The sequence below is a fragment of the Babylonia areolata genome, chromosome 23 (assembly GCF_041734735.1).
Source record: "Babylonia areolata isolate BAREFJ2019XMU chromosome 23, ASM4173473v1, whole genome shotgun sequence".
Classification (NCBI taxonomy): domain Eukaryota; kingdom Metazoa; phylum Mollusca; class Gastropoda; order Neogastropoda; family Buccinidae; genus Babylonia; species Babylonia areolata.
The window spans coordinates 1,484,895-1,502,394 of record NC_134898.1 but is presented as its reverse complement, the minus strand read 5'-3'; the positions used below and the strand labels follow the sequence as shown (position 1 = coordinate 1,502,394).

The window sequence follows — 17,500 nt, the reverse complement described above, 5'->3', positions numbered from 1 at the left end:
ACGGGGAAGCAAACTACAGCAAAGCATTTTCACAATAAATTTTATAATATTTCACACATCTGTACAGCACTGTCAGAGCATTACAGACAAACAGTACATGAAAGAAATATCAACTCATCACAGCACAGCATTCTCAGTGAGTAAGTCAATAGTAAGTGGCAGTTTAAGCCTGTGACGGCTGCTGACATGCAGGCTGATGAGTAAGTCAATAGTAAGTGGCAGTTTAAGCCTGTGACGGCTACTGATATGCAGGCTGATGAGTAAGTCAATAGTAAGTGGCAGTTGAAGCCTGTGACGGCTGCTGACATGCAGGCTGACGAGTAAGTCAATAGTAAGTGGCAGTTGAAGCCTGTGACGGCTGCTGACATACAGGCTGATGAGCAGTGCAGACTGTCATCTCACAAAGGAGGTATAATGCAAACAGGTCAGCCACTGAGCACTGCCCTTTGTCAACACTTCATGCTCTTCAAGATCCAGCAGAGGTGGGTTCTGTTGGCCTGTGACCGGCTCCTGCCCACAGCTGACTGTCCTGTGGACTCAAAAGGGAAGACTGGGACCACACAGTCTAGTGTCATCCACTTTTCAGATGCCTTATTTTGAAGTGATGCTCAGTTTTCCTGACCAGCATTTCAGATGTCTGTATCTCTTGGGCCTGGCTGATGCCGTGATATAGGATTCAAAGGAACCATGAAGTACAGCCTCCTAATGTGCTCCAACACCAATGGACCTCCAGGCCAATATCCTCCTCCTCACTCATTGTTAATACAGAAAAAATAATGTCCCAGACTCTGTGGCCTTTCACGCCATGCATGTAATCATAGTGACCTCAGCTTCATCTCCACTCTGATTCCATGCTTGTAGTGAGTTCCTGTCAGTCCTCAGGACCAGCCAAACCACGGTAGGGCTGTCATTGTACAAATGAGGTGCTAGTCTCCACTCTGGTGGAGACGCTCACTAAGTCTGGCTCCACAACTGTGATTATCAAGGTCAGTAAGGGGCCTGGTGTATGATGTCATGTGCATGTCACATCAGAAAAGGCACGGTTGAACACCACTGCAGTGACTTGGAAGCAAAGATCTCATCTGGTGAGGGTGTGTGGGCGACCTGACATCGATAGTTCCCTGTGGTCTGCCGGCACTGGGCCTGTGGAAGACGAACCCAGGAGAGGCCATGGATAGGGAGGACTGTGGATGAGTGGTGTGGGAGTAATGCCACTGAAACCAGGCACACCACAGGACAGCAAAACAGTAACAACAACATACATTTCTTCTACACTGGGCACACCGTCACTTGATCTATCAAAGAAGTATCCAATAACCTGAGACAAAACTGGAGAATGAAACAAATTAATAACTCTTCAACTGCTGTTCCATCTACTTTGTGACGAAGTCTCACTTCAGCAACAACCAAAGAAGAAAAGTCTTAGATCCATTTGTAATTTTTTCCACTAACAAATGAGGAAACACACCAGCTGTTTAGCACTACAGTCAAAGATGCACAATGCATTCCAGACAGATACATGGTACCCACAAAGAGAAAAAGACGACCACCAAGATGAAGATCAACAATTTCACTCTCAGTTTCTCAAGGAGGCGTCACTGTGTTCGGACAAATCCATACACGCTACACCACATCTGCTTGGCAGATGCCTGACCAGCAGCGTAACCCATCATGCTGAGTCAGGCCTTGAGGAAAAGAAAAACAACCAAAAGTAGTGAACCTTACCGACAGACCTACAGGAAGAAGAATCTGATGGGGAAGATGAGGAAGAGACATCAGGCCAACGAACGAGGGCTCCTGACCAGTCACACATCCTGGGGATCTCATGGACTGTTTGACCAGCACTCCAGGGTTTCTCAGACTGCCTTCAGAGGCTAGCTCTAACCCTGCACTTTCTCATCAAATATGCTAAGCCACTGCTGCACACAAAGGTGGCAAACTGGCGTAGCTTCTTGGCATAATTCCAGGTTTCAGGACCAAGAAGTGGGCAGACAAATGCAGCACTCTCAAAGAAATGATGACTGTGTTTTCCAGGAAACAGCAGTAAAGAGACAGGTATCATGGAAAGTGGAGGGAAGGAAACGCTTCAGATCAGAAGGTGAAAGGAAACAACTCTTCTCTGTAGGATGATCCAAGCGTCAGACTACAACTCCAACACACAGGTTTCCCTCTATAACAAGCATAAGTCTACTGTTTGTGTTTGTTCCACAAAGCTTCAGAATGCTCCCGGGACTTGCTCAGTGGACTTCTATTTGAACAGTGTCAGGGATGTGTATCTTTGTTATCAGAAGCCCTGCAAAAGTTTGAAAAGTGTCTATGAAGGAAAGGAATTTAGCATACACATACATCAAAGCTTTCGGTGCACCAGTTCTGCATACCAAAAGGAAGCATCACAACAAACAAGCATATCTATCTATCTATCTGTCTATCTATTTATCTACCTATACACACAAACACACACATAAAAATACACACATATATATACACATACACACACATATAGTAATATGCATATATATATGTATATATATGTGTGTGTGTGTGTGTGTGTGTGGTTAACTGTGAGTTGTGGGACAAAAGCTGGTTATGATTATGTAACAGGAACACAGAGATAGACAGCAAAGAAGGGGGGGGGGGGGGAGGAGGGAGAATGTTACACTGCAACACAACAGAGACAGACAGACAAACAGACACTCAGAAAGGAACCCAGGCAGACAGAGGAGAACATTTTCACTGAGTGAATGTGTCGACTAATGTCACATCAGATGTGGCATGGCAAATTTCCTCGCACTAAATCTGGTTTTCATAGTATCATCATAACATGTGAATAAGTAAATCAAGCTTGGGATTCACACACACACACACACACACACACACACACAAATACACACACACACATACAAACACACTGACACTAACACACAGATATACACAATGGTTGCCATACAGACAGTAATCTTCACAATAACAACGTTTGGGTTAAAAAAAAAAAAAAGAAAGAAATGATTAAAGGTCATGTATCCTGAAACAAGGAAAAAACAATCTGCCAAGACTGAATCTAAGAATTACAGAAACGGACTCTGATGGAGATCAATATGGCTATATACATATATATTTTTTGTTATTGAAAAAGATCATTTCTGGTACAGGTTTGAATCATGCAGCACATTTTTTTTAACCCCATCCTTAACCTTCAGCAGCAGTCAGGGTGCTAGTCTTTTATCTTGGATCATTTCTCAAAGATCTTGTACACATCAGACACTTTGCACACACAGGACGTAACTAACTGTGGCAATATACGTTGTCCTTGGCAAATCTCTGCAGAAAATATTTGCACTGTAATAGGTCTGCACACGGCCCGAAAGGGGCAGAGCTGGGTTATAAAAACAAACGTCAAGCACAGTATCTCCACTGATGACTAGTTTCAAATTTGTAATGGTCCTTTGAGAAGCTGCCTCAGTTTCATATTATGTATTGAGAATCTATGACTATGAGAATACATTGTTACTTGAATACTTACAATAACACACACACACACACACACAATCATACACACAACCATCAAGACATGAAAATAACAAAACACTGGCTACTCCACATTCAGTGCTGACACAACCACTACCAACACCACCACCACACCACATCACACCATTATCTGCACTCAGTCACAGCAAGGTCTGGTTATCCGACACCACTCTCAAACACATCCTACCTCAAGACTCAGTGGTGTCCCAGAGAGAAGTGGCGCTGAAGGGAAGTGAAAACTGAAGCAGGCAGCACCAAAGGGAAGCAGTGGGCGTGGACCCTGCGGGTGGGTGGGTGGGGGTGGGACAAGTGGTGAGACAAGAGCTAACCCACGAAGTGATGGTGAGGGGGAGGTTCAGCTAACCCTCCTCCCTCTCTTCACAGTCCTGCCACAGCAAACAAATCTTCCAGGATAATCATCATCATCATCATCATCATCATCATCACAATCATTACCATGTGGCCCTAAGCGCATTTAACAATACGTGTGGCATGACTAAGGAGCATGACAAAATATCAAGGACACAAACTCGCATAGAAATTCTTTTTTTGAAATGGTGTAACAACACTTACACTCTCAACACACAAACACACCTCTCCCACCTCCACACAAACACGCACACACACACATGCACACGAACTCACACACACAGATGACATGGGGAAGATAAATATATGGTTTTAAAATACTGTTGGAACAGATACGTTTCAAAACATAATTTGAAAGATGCCAAAGTTCAGAGGAGTGTGTGGTATTTTGTGGAAGAGACTTCATTTCAGAACCAAGAACCACACAGAGGGCTAACCATGGGACTTGTGTGTCTGTGGCTGTAATGCAGGATTTCAAACATGTGTATGTCAAACGAAGAAGGCACATCATGGTGGGATGGACTGGTAAGCCTTCACTCAGTCAGAAAGGTAGGAAGGTTTGACATAGTTGCTGATAGTCCAGAGGACAACACAGGACACTATCAGGACTGCCCAACCAAATGCATTGAACATAAAACTTTGTCACATGTGGGGGAAAACCCTTCACCTCAAAGATGATAACCGTGAAGCTCTTTAAAGGAAACTAGACTAGGTTGTGCTAGTTCACACTGCCTAGAACAACGACAATGACAGCAGTCGGCCTCCAAACCAGTAGACTAGGTTGTGCTAGTTCACACTGCCTAGAACAACGACAATGACAGCAGTCGGCCTCCAAACCAGTAGACTAGGTTGTGCTAGTTCACACTGCCTAGAACAACGACAATGACAGCAGTCGGCCTCCAAACCAGTAGACTAGGTTGTGCTAGTTCACACTGCCTAGAACAACGACAATGACAGCAGTCGGCCTCCAAACCAGTAAACTAGCTTGTGCTAGTTCACACTGCCTAGAACAATGACAATGACAGCAGTCGGCCTCCAAACCAGTAGACTAGGTTGTACACACTGCCTAGAACAATGACAATGACAGCAGTCGGCCTCCAAACCAGTAGACTAGGTTGTACACACTGCCTAGAACAACGACAATGACAGCAGTCGGCCTCCAAACCAGTAGACTAGGTTGTGCTAGTTCACACTGCCTAGAACAACGACAATGACAGCAGCCTCCAAAACCAAGCAGTCATAAGCATCATCACCATCTGAGCCAGCACTGTCACCATCATTATCATCACTACTGGCACCATTATCATCAGCAGCAACATCTTCAGCATTGCTATCATCATAAAAAGCAGCAGCATCACTATTCTTCTTCACCTTCTCCTCCCTTTACTCTGTCAAGGTTCACTGGGGTGCCAAACAGAAGACTCATTCACCAGATTCCCCCAGGTCTGTCGGCTGTGTATCAAAGCCTAAGATGCGGAACAAGTTGGGTAAGTCAAATCAAGCAGAGCAGACAAATCCATCTTCAGATCAGATTTTCTTCTCAGATTTACTCCCCAAATGTTCGAGGTAGTGCCTGATTACATGGCTACTGGCTGCCGAGGGAAAACCTCTGACATGATCTTTCTGATTACTAGCTGTAGCACTGTGTAAATGTCATCATAATAAGTTAATAACTGACATGTATTTATCCACGTTAACTGGTTCACAATTTTGCCAAAGTTCACAGACTTTGGAAGATCAAAATGAAAACAACAACAACAAAACCCTGACATGATGAAATATAATTCATCAACTGGAAGTATCTGTGACTTCAGTTCACCATTCAGTAGCTGAACCTCAGACCTGTAAGTGTTGACATCAATAATTGATTATAATTATATTTTTCAGTTTTTAAAATGCTGAACATATTCAGTTTCATTTTCAAGCATGCATTTAAGAATGCAGATTGATCATTTTCTCATAGATTTTCAATTTGTCACTGTCTCTGTCTCTCCTTCTCTCACATTGACACACAGACACAGACACAGACACACCCCTCTTATACTGATTGCTAAAACAAATAAACCATTTCCCCATTTTTTTCAACATTTGCTGTCATTGTCAACAACATGCCAGCTGAAAAGAATTTAAGCTAAGGTGCATAACTGCTGAAACGTTCTGAGCAAAATAGTACACATAGTTATTCCCCTTGCTTTCACAATCTCGGGTGCTGTTTTCATTTGTGTTTCATCAGCATGATGCTGTGTGGCTTCAGCCCTTTGCAAGCAGAATAAAGCCATTTCATATAAAAATGGGCTACTACTGTATGACCCTCTGCACAGCATGTACAATATTGGGAGCATGAGATTTTTTGTTTGATTCTTATGGTGTTTTAAGTTTGTGCTGCTGATGAACACTAACTGCTTTACACACACACACACACACACACACACACACACACACACACACGCTCCTGACATTGAACGATCCATTAATTTTTCATCAAAGGATTAAATACAAAGTAATCCACATATGAATACAATTATACATAATAAACAAACATAATATATACTAACAGGCACATAAAACCAAAACTGTCAACAGATTTCTAATCCTAACACATCCAATGTGCAAATAAAGAATACAATGATAATGAGAGTGACCCAATTATCAAGCCAAGAAACAAGACCAAAAAATAGTCAAGGCTTTCTAGAAAATGGACCAGCAAGGCTGAAAATAAGAAAGGAAGAGATGACAGAAATAACAGAGACAAACCAGAGGTCAAGAGAGTGATAGAAAAGAGGAATTTTCTTGCACACAATATCCAGACAGTGAAGACACTGTTCATTTTGAAAGGGCCCCTGGCATCCCGACTGAGATTTACATACAATATTTGCGCTGTTGTCTTTTCTCTGCATGCTTTTTTTTTGGTTCCACTAGATGAGAAATCCCTTGTCTGAGCAGACTGATCATTTTAATGGTACATGATGGACAAAAAGCTGGTTCCACTAGATGAGAAATCCCTTGTCTGAGCAGACTGATCATTTTAATGGTACATGATGGACAAAAAGCTGGTTCCACTAGATGAGAAATCCCTTGTCTGAGCAGACTGATCATTTTAGTGGTATATGGACAAAAAGCTGGTTCCACTAGATGAGAAATCCCTTGTCTGAGCAGACTGATCATTTTAGTGGTATATGGACAAAAAGCAGAACATCGCAGTTTTTGTTGTGGATTTTTTTAATATCAAGTTACCCAAAAAAGTGAATTAAAGAAACAAAAAGGAGAAGAAAAAAAACCCCAAACAACAACAACAACAAATACAGCAGTCTCAAAGAATGCAGCACACAATGTAAAATGTTTGGTTTTGTGATTCTGCACCTGTATTAGTTACACTGCCTACAGCTGACAACCCCCACCTACTAGGCTCTATACCCCCTCAAAAACAAAAAAACAACAACAAAAAAACACAAAAAAAAGAAGAAGAAGAAAAAAAAAAGAAAAAGCAAAAGAAAACCAACAAAAACCAACATGTCTATCCAATAATGACAGCAACAGTTACGTTGATCAGTATGTCAGGTTGACTGTCATGATAACTCTCATCTGGTTAAGTCCTATTCCATGGCATTTCATATTTCATGAACACGTCAGGGTTTTTATGCCAACATATTACAGTGTCCATTTACTGGCTATAAATATAATACATTTGGCCCTTAATGAAATGTAAATACGAATACACACACACACACTATTTTTTCAAAATATACATATATTCATCATACAATATAGCAGAACTAACCATTCAATATTTTATCCTTCAATTGAAGCATTTCAAACCTCTTTTAAGAATCAAAGTGAAATTTACTGAATTTACCATTTGCTGTAGCCTATGCTCAAATCACTTTTCAACAAAGATGTTGTGACCTGAAGATCCTGGGCATTAACCCAGATATGTGAAAATATGTAACTGACTCTGAAAGATCATCCTGGAGACAGACAGTGCAGAAAAGGCCTCTCCAATTTCAAAGAGACACTTGCCCAACAGTCAGAGGCAAAATGGCAAAGAAGGAAGGCCCAAAGCCTGGAAAAGTGTGGGAGAGACAGCCATTCCTGAATAGGCCTGTCAAGCCAGCACCGATGCTGTGCCTGAAACATCACCCAGACCACAACTCCACAGTCTCTCAAGGCTGCAGTATGCCTACGACGATGCATAAAACCCAAAGAAATCATAGCAGGCTTTCTTTACATGTCTTTGTATCATGTATAGGAGCATGGGATAAATGATTAGATCACTACACGTATGTGTGTCACTGGGTATGTGTATGAAAATACAGTGTATTTTCATATGTACATGGGTGTGTAGTGTGTGTGTGTGTGTGTGTGTGTGTGTGTGTGCGTGTGCGTGTGTGTGCGTGTGTGTTTGTGTGTGCAAGGAAGACTGGCAAGACAGTGTGAGCAAGCAACACACACACACACACACACACACACAAACATGCACACAAATACACATGTACTGAGAGAGACAGACAGACAAAGCATATTCAGGCATGTCTGCCTATTTCTGTGCAGGATGTTTCATTTTCACAGAAAATAGAGAACACTCAGTAACAGGAGAGAAGAAACAGAAACAACATTTTACTTTAGGCTGTGTTTGGAAATGGTAATAAGAAATATTTAAAAAGCCAATAAACTACTGGAAAGAACTCACTAAAACCTAACAGGTCTTCATAGCTGTCATGCAAGCATGCTGCTGGAGTTGTGAGGATGCTAACATTTTGACTGAATCTGTGAATGTTACAACTGGCCAAACTGAACTGTCTTGTAAAGTTGATCTAACTACGGGCATTATAATTTACGTCAGTTCCAACTATCTGATACTGACAGAGTGATACACATATATATTCTGAAACTCCTACTTTCTTTGAATTCGACCTTCCAGTTGCTTTTCTGTATACGTTTGCCTTTGTAGGGAAAAATAAGTTCGCAAAGCCGCCGAAATTTCATAAACTGATCAATGGAATGAAGGATCGATCTGAGGCTGTCTCTGTATCTGTTAATCTATTGCCAACCACTGTGAGGTAACTATCCTGACGAAAGCGTTGAAATTGATTTGTCTGAACATGAAACTGATGCTGAAAACAGAAAGAAAATTTCAATTTCAATAAAAACACCGGGCGATTCGATTGCATTTCTCTGCCTGCTCACAACTGAATGAATATACAATACAGACGGGACTCGGAATATTTCTTTTCAATAAGCCACGCACAGAAACTGTTATTTGTTAATATTATAAATCTTACCGTCTTTCAGCCTAACGTTTCGGTCGCTGTTGTGGAAAACAATAGATGCGCAAAGACAAAAGAAGTCTGTGTTGATTGGCCGAAATTCAACACTGTAAAACATGACCGGAAGTAATTATGGAAAGTGATTTGGCGTTGCTAAGCGGCAGTAAACATGACGGACTGTTCACAAACCCAATCGGCCATAACTTGGGATAAGTAACCTATCTTGAGTGAAATCACTTTGTGAAAGAAACAATTTTGTGTAATCGTGATTATGAAACTACCCGTGAAATAGAATCTAAATAGAATGGGAAGAAAGAAAGGAAAGGAAAGGGAAGGGTGTTGATTGTGGTCGCTCTACGGAAGAAGAAGAAGGAAAAGAAAACGACTTGAATATGATAGAAATTGAGATGTATTGTATTGTTTTGTATTGTATTGTATTGTATTTAAATGATTGTGTGTCTTCTGTTTCCTTTTCAAACCCTGGTGTACAAAGTACAATGTTCTAACCATTTCTGTTCAACATGAACACCCGCTGAATGAATGCAAAGGCCGGCTTGACAAATTCATGTGATCTGCACACACAACCACACATGTGCATGCACTGACACAAGTGTGCAAATGCATATACAAAAACATGCAAACAGACAGACACACACACAGACACACACACACACACACACACACACACACACACCGTGACACACACACAGAGATTTACAACGCACAGTAAGGAGTTTCACAACATAAGCTTAACTGCATCACACACATTCAACAATTTGCAGTCTCTGGGACACAAAAGACCAGCTCTCAACAGACAAGCGGATTTACCTAGGCCCCACGCTACACACAAACAACACAAATACCAACAAACACCCCCACACCCACCCATAGCCACCCACACACATTCACACACACAAATATATGTTGTGCGCAGAAACAAATCTTTTATTTATTTATTTATTTATCTATTTTATTCTTTTACTTTTTCACTACAGAGATGCAAAGGCACTGCTTGACTCAGCTCTTCCTGTCAAATACCCTGACAACACAGCTCTTGACATGACAAGACATGTTTATTTCAGGGTTATTTTCATTTAAAATAAAAAAGATTCTTACTTTCAATACATATTTCATGTAAGTAATAAGAAACAAGAACACTTTTGATCTCTCTCTCTCTCTCTCTCTCTCTCTATATATATATATATATATATATATATACTTTCTTTCTTTCTTTTTCTTTTTTAATAACCTACATATGGAACTGATTTGCAAAGAACCCAATGGTTGTGTAAAACGGCCGATTTATATATATATATATATATATATATATATATATGGTTGCCTCCCTTGCATTGTAACTTGACAATTTCATTTCATTTCGCTAATGGGTCTTTTTGTTTGTTTGTTGTTTTTTCTGTGAACTGTTAAGAAAAAAATGATGATAAAGATGTATATGTTTTTTTTAAAACTTATAATATTAGTGATAATATATATTCATTTCGCACTTTCTTCTTGCACTTTAATTTGGTGCGCCATTGATATGGTGGCAGGGTTGTAAAATCTTAAGAAAGGAAATCCTTTGTTATCCTAATTCAGATATGTGTCAATACTTTAATTTTGTTTTGATTTTATTTGAATGTTTATTGTGATATTTTTAAAATTTGTAGTTTTAGGGATGTGGTTAGGATATTTTATGGGAGGAAAAGTAAAACAAGTTGGGAATGAGGACAACATGTTGAAAGTACTGGTAGAAATGTGTATTTTCTATTTTCTATTTTATTTCATTTTATTTGGACAATTGTTTGTTTTGTTGTTGTTTTTGTTTGTTTGTTTTGTGTGTTTGTTTTTTGGTGTGTTTTGTTGTTGTTGTTGTTGTTTTGGGGTGGGAGGTAATGACAGATTGTTTTAGCAATTCAGGTCACTTGGGCATTATTTTAAAAACGTTTGGAAAAAGTAGAGAAGAAAACAAATTTGTGATTTTATGTGTATTGGTTGGGAGTTGTTGCCCTTGATTATTTTTTTTTTTCCGATGTGGCCGCGCAACCTGCAGATTTTGTAAACATTGTCCTTGGATGTATTCTGATGATGTTCTATTGAAACTGTATTGACTTGTGTGACATAAGGCAAGTCGCCTTATTCTTAAATGTACGCCATCCACAGTTGGCCCGATCGGTATTCAGTTATATAAAAGGGGACTTGAGCTGAAACCTCCATGGCGGCATATCTGGTTCTTCAGTGTGACTGCGTGCGAAAACCTAAGTTAGGTAACACAACATGGTGTCAGAAGATGGCTACTGTTTGTTGAGAACGGTTAAAAACTGTGGAAAACAGGTAACGGTCTAATTTTTCTCTTTTTTTTGCACACGTCTTCGAACACGGATCAGTTTTCATGTGTCGCACATTGCTAATGTACGTCACACTCACATTCACAGTGGCTCAATAGATCCAGACATCAGTGTCGGCCTAAAAACAATGACGTTTGACCTTTGACAAGTTCCTCCCGTAACACCATAGTTTGACATTTTGTGTACGTCACGTCAGTGCTCAGGACTAGTCAAAATATTTAATACTGATAGTAGGCACCTTCAGTATGGCAGCAGAACAGCAACAACAGAAGCGTTTTACTGCAAATATTCCAGTTCCAGCAAAATTAGATGTTTCTTCGGACATTGAAGCAAATTGGAGAAAATTTCTTCGACAATGGCAGAATTACGAAATTGCAACTCGTTTAGACAAAGAAGCATCAGAGTATCGCTGTGCCGTCCTGCTCGCATGTATCGGAGAGGATGCACAGGAAATCTATGAGGGCTTGCCGTTTGCAGAGGGAGAAAACAATAAAGACATCGAGACAGTTCTTGACAAATTCAATGACTTCTGCTTGGGAACTACTCATGAAGTGTATGAGAGTTTCAAGTTCCACTCAAGAAACCAATCAAAGGATGAGTCTATTGATGCATACGTTGCAGCCCTGCGAAAACTGACAAAAACATGCAATTTCAAGGAGCCTGACAGGATGGTCAGAGATCGAATTGTTATAGGAGTGATAGACGATGACACACGGGAGAAACTGCTACAAAACAAGACTCTTACACTTCAGCAAACAGTAGAAATTTGCAGAGCCCAAGAAACGTCCAAGGCTAGAGCAAGGTCAATGCAGTCCAGAACATTTAGAGAAGGTATTAGCAGTGAAGAAGTAGTTGAAGTAAACAAAGTCAAACAAGGACCACAACAGAGCATGCCACCGTGGAAACGGACATCATCAGGAGGAAGCAAGCCATGCTCATGGTGTGGAAGGGGTCCACATAGAAGAGATGCTTGTCCTGCAAAAGCAGCCACATGCAGGAAGTGTTCCAAGATTGGTCATTATGCTGCAGTTTGTCGCTCTTTGCCTTATTCAGTCAGGAGGTTGGAGGAAGAAGCAGAAGAAGCAACAGTGGCAAGTCTTTTTAGGCCTAAAGAGAACTCCAAAGCACGCAGAGAAGATGTCTTCCTGGATTCAGTCAATCACAAGGCAACATCAGATGCATGGAAAGCCAAGGTTAGATTGGAAGGCATGGATAACGTGTTCAAGCTGGACACAGGGGCAGATGTCACTGTAGTGCCACCATCAATGGTGTCAAAAGGCAAGAGACCACTACAGAGATCAAACAAGAAGCTGTTTGGTGCAAGCCGAGTCCAGATCCCTTGCCTAGGCAAGTTCACAGCACAGTTAACCTTCCAGAACCACACGACGACTCAGGAAGTGTACGTCGTTAGTGGCCTCAAGGAAGCATTGCTAGGTCGGCCTGCTATCACTGCCCTGAATATGATTGTGCGAGTGAACATAGTGAAGGAAACTGAGGAAACACAGTTTATAGCAGAATTTCCTGAACTCTTCAGAGGTCTTGGCAAGTTACAGGAATCGTACAAAATCCGCCTCAGAGACAAGTGTTCTCCCTACGCTGTGTCAGCTCCACGTCGTTTAGCCCACCCTCTGAGAGAGAAGGTCAAGGTAGAGCTGGATCAGCTGGAACAGCAGGGAGTGATCCGCAGCATTAGCAAGCCAACTGACTGGTGTGCCCCTATAGTAGTTGTCCCCAAGAGCAATGAGAGAGTCCGAGTCTGCGTGGATCTGAGCAAACTCAATGAATCAGTTAGAAGAGAGAACTATCCTTTGCCAACAACTGATGAACTTTTGGCTCAACTGTCAGGCGCAACCGTGTTTACCAAACTTGACTGCAATTCTGGTTTTCACCAGATACCCTTGGATGAAGAAAGTCAAGAACTGACTACATTCATTACTCCCTATGGGAGGTATTGCTATACCAGGTTGCCGTTTGGAATAAGTTCAGGGCCTGAGGTGTTCCAGCGACGCATGAATCAGTTGTTAGAGAATCACGATGGAGTGATCTGTGACATTGATGACCTCCTCATCTATGGGTCGTCAAAGCAAGAGCATGACATCCACTTGAAGAAGGTGATGGAGACCCTCCAACGGGCAGGCGTCACCTTAAATGGAGACAAGTGCCAGTTTGCCAAAGACCAAATCAGATTCCTCGGGCATGTTGTCTCCAAGGATGGGATAGCCATGGATCCAGAAAAAATCGATGCAATCAAGGATTTTCCCAGGCCACAGAATGTGTCAGACCTAAGGAGACTCTTGGGAGTCATCAATCATGTTGCCAAATTTGCAGGACCTACCCTAGCAGATGACAGCAAGGCCCTTAGAGATCTGCTGAAAAATGATGTTGAGTGGACTTGGGCCACAGCTCAGGAGGCAGCATTCCAAAAAGTCAAGAAGCAGTTGACAGAAGCTCCAGTCTTGGCACACTACAATGCAACCAGAAAAACAGTGGTCTCAGCCGATGCCTCCTCATTTGGCCTTGGTGCAGTCCTCCTACAGAAACAGTCAGATGGACACTTAAAACCAGTGTTCTATGCATCCAGGAGCATGACAGACACAGAAAGAAGGTATGCGCAAGTTGAACGTGAAGCCCTTGCTGTGACTTGGGCATGTGAGAAATTTGCAGATTACATTGTAGGGCTGCAGGATTTAGTTATCCAAACAGATCACAAGCCCGTTTTGGCCCTTCTGAAGTCTAAAGGCCTGGAAGATCTGCCACCCAGGATTCAGAGATTCAGAATGCGTCTGATGCGGTTCTCGTACTCCATCGAGTATATAAGAGGAAAAAACCTTGTGACAGCTGACGCTCTGTCACGTGCACCAGCAGGAAAACAAAAACCAGAAGAGAAGACGCAAGAAGAGGAGGATGATCTCTTCGTACATCAGGTCATCCAGAACCAGCCAGCATCAGAGTGGCGACTTGAACAGATTCGAAATGAATGTATGAGAGACAGAGTTTGTCAGGTGCTATACCGATATGTCCAGGAAGGCTGGCCAGGTTCGAGTCCAGATGATCCAGAGTTGAAGGTGTTTTGGTCTGTCCGCTCAGAAATCACAGTGCAAGAGGGCATACTTCTCTACAGGAGCAGACTGATAATTCCAGAAATCCTGCGAGCTGACATCCTTGAGAAGCTGCACACTGGACACCAAGGCATCGGTAAATGTCGAGCACTAGCCAGAGACTGTGTTTGGTGGCCCAGGCTATCAGTCCAAATTGAGTCCATGGTCCAGAAGTGCCCAATCTGCATCAAAGAGAGACGTGTACCACCAGAACCCCTCATCACAACTGCCACACCGGCATTCCCATGGCAAAAGGTTGGCATGGACTTGTTTGAGATTTCAAGACAGCAGTATCTTCTGGTTGTTGACTACTACTCACGCTACATTGAGGTGGTCACACTGAGTAACACCACAGCCAATCATGTGATATCTCACATTAAGAGTATTTTTGCTCGCCATGGAATTCCACAAATCGTTGTAAGCGATAACGGTCCCCAGTTTGCATGCAGACAGTTCCAGGAATTCACACAGAAGTACGAGTTCACTCACATTACCAGCAGCCCCCACTACCCACAGGGTAATGGAGAAGCGGAGAGGGCGGTCCAAACCATGAAGTCATTACTTACAAAGGCAGAAGACCCCTACCTGGCTCTCCTCGCTTACCGGTCCACACCATTGGAGCAGGGCCTGAGTCCTGCCGAGCTGCTGTTTGGCAGAAAAGTCCGCACTGTTGTCCCATCAGCACCTTCGCAGCTCTCCCGTGAGAAGGGGAAGAAGTGGAGGGACTTCAGACAAAGAGACAAAATCAAGAAGCAGAAGCAGAAAGACAATTTTGATAGAGCTCACCGTGCCCGTTCAGCAACTGTTCTACATCCTGGTCAGCCAGTTTGGGTACATCCAGCCCAAACTCCAGGGACCATCATTCACTCCCTTCCCAACAGGGACTACAAGGTCCAGACACCCCATGGACCCCAACGCCGCAATCGCCGTTTCCTTGTTCCTCGAGACCCAAATCCTGAAATCCCCAAACCTGTCCCCAGACCACTCTCGTCCCTGCTTTCTGCCAAGCCACACACAGAGGTGGCTTCTTGTCCTTTTCCGTGGGATGATGCTGTCACCAGTCCAGCTGCGTCTGGTGTACCGAGGGCTGCCGCTTCCAGTGCTGTCACCAGTCCAGCTGCGTCTGGTGTACCGAGGGCTGCGGCGGCATATCTGGTTCTTCAGTGTGACTGCGTGCGAAAACCTAAGTTAGGTAACACAACAACTTGTTTCGTTTATTTAAGAAAAGGAAATATTTTACATTATCTCATGAATTTCATTTGTTTTATTTTACACACCAGTGCTTATCTATTATCCTCGAAATAAAGAATGTGTCATGTCTTGCGTGTGTGTGCGTGCGCCGGACGCGCGCGCGTGTGTGTGTGCGTGTGTGTGTGTGTTTTCGCGCATGCGTGACGTCAAGACAGACTGGTCTACTTTCCGAGGTCAGAACACTGGACCACCATAACAAGTCAACACCCTAAAGTGGCTCACTTTTTTTTTTTATCTGACCCTGTCGTTCAGTTTGCTGGGCCAAGGGAGAGCAGCGCCGCTATACAAACGAATCAAAACACAGAACGGATTTACGTCAGTGCCCAGTCTTCGAGACAAACAGTGTGTGCCTCCTAGACATGGGGCCAAGAGTCAAGGCATCATGTTTCAGGTCCCCACTCTCTCCCCCCCCCCCCCCCCCCCCCCTCCACACACACACAGAGCATTATATTATAGTTTTTTATTTATTATTTATTTATTTATTTGTGTAAGCTTATCTATCATTTATTCACCTTTTTTTTTTTCCCCTCAAGGCCTGACTAAGCGCGTTGGGTTACGCTGCTGGTCAGGCATCTGCTTGGCAGATGTGGTGTAGTGTATATGGATTTGTCCGAACGCAGTGACGCCTCCTTGAGCGACTGAAACTGAAACTGAGCATGTGAACAAGACATCAGCAGTTCACGGTCTCAAGTGACGTGTTCAGAGTGGATCGAAGGGAGAGAACCACTGGATGACGATAAACCAAACTAACAGAAACACCTGGAAATTAACAAATAAATGGTTAATTTCCAGTTGATAAACCACCGAGACAACCATGTATTTGTTGTGTATTGTCCATGTGTTCTGTGTGGCTTATTCAGGATTAATGAGGCTATGCCAGTCCTGAATAAAAGCTAATTTGTGTTTGCACATTTCTTCTGTCTTTGCTGCTGTGTGCACATGTCAAATGATTGGTATAAGGACAGGCCCGGCGCTTCCATTTTTGAGGAAGTGTCTGGATTTGTTCCAATGTACCTTTTATTTACCTGTGTGCTAGCTGAATCGGTAGCGTAAGCATCACTGACTTGAAGTTGTGTACCTTGTGTAATGGAGAGAGTTACCACTCTTTACTATTTGTTAACAGAAACACCGTTTTCACAAATCAGTTGTTTCGATAACTCCCTGTTTAGGAGGCAACCATTGTTCGTGTATGCTTGTACGCTGTTGACAGTTTTTTTTCCTCACCATAAGAATCCTGTGCCGTTTTTTCTCCGAAAATTTTCTCTCTTTTTTTTTTTTAACGATGTTTTCAAGGGGCGTTTATTTCGTTCTCACAGGCACGGAATTAGTACTGAGAAACCAATGACCAACAACGTAAGTCTCTGTAATGGGACTATGAACAACAAGCTACTTGTCACAGTAACTCATCAAAGTCAGTTATGATCGAATGGCAACTGACGTTGTTTGTGACGACCTCTTTCCACCTTTATACTGCCCCTCCCCCCACCCCCACCATCCCCAGCACACCCACCACCCCCACCACCCCCACAACTCATCTGTCCTTTCCCCTGCCCCTTCTACCCCCCCCCCCCCACACACACACACACACACACACACATACACACACACACCCTCACACAAACACAACACACACACACACACAGGCACA

The 17,500-nt window shown here is 42.7% G+C and overlaps 1 protein-coding gene across 4 annotated transcripts in view; it reads right to left on the bottom strand.

Annotated features, from left to right (window-relative positions):
* LOC143297871 (tubby-related protein 3-like) overlaps nucleotides 1-17,500 on the bottom strand; it is a 144,285-nt gene that overhangs the window by 109,422 nt on the left and 17,363 nt on the right. For 3 of the 4 annotated variants that reach the window (XM_076610398.1, XM_076610402.1, XM_076610401.1), the window contains exons 1-2: nucleotides 9,174-9,274; nucleotides 3,713-3,911 (exon numbers count right to left, since the gene is read on the bottom strand). The gene's annotated coding sequence lies outside the window, so the exon portion shown is untranslated. Of the gene's footprint in view, nucleotides 1-3,712; nucleotides 3,912-9,173; nucleotides 9,275-17,500 lie in introns of those variants that run through there. The other variant, XM_076610399.1, reaches the window with a different exon arrangement.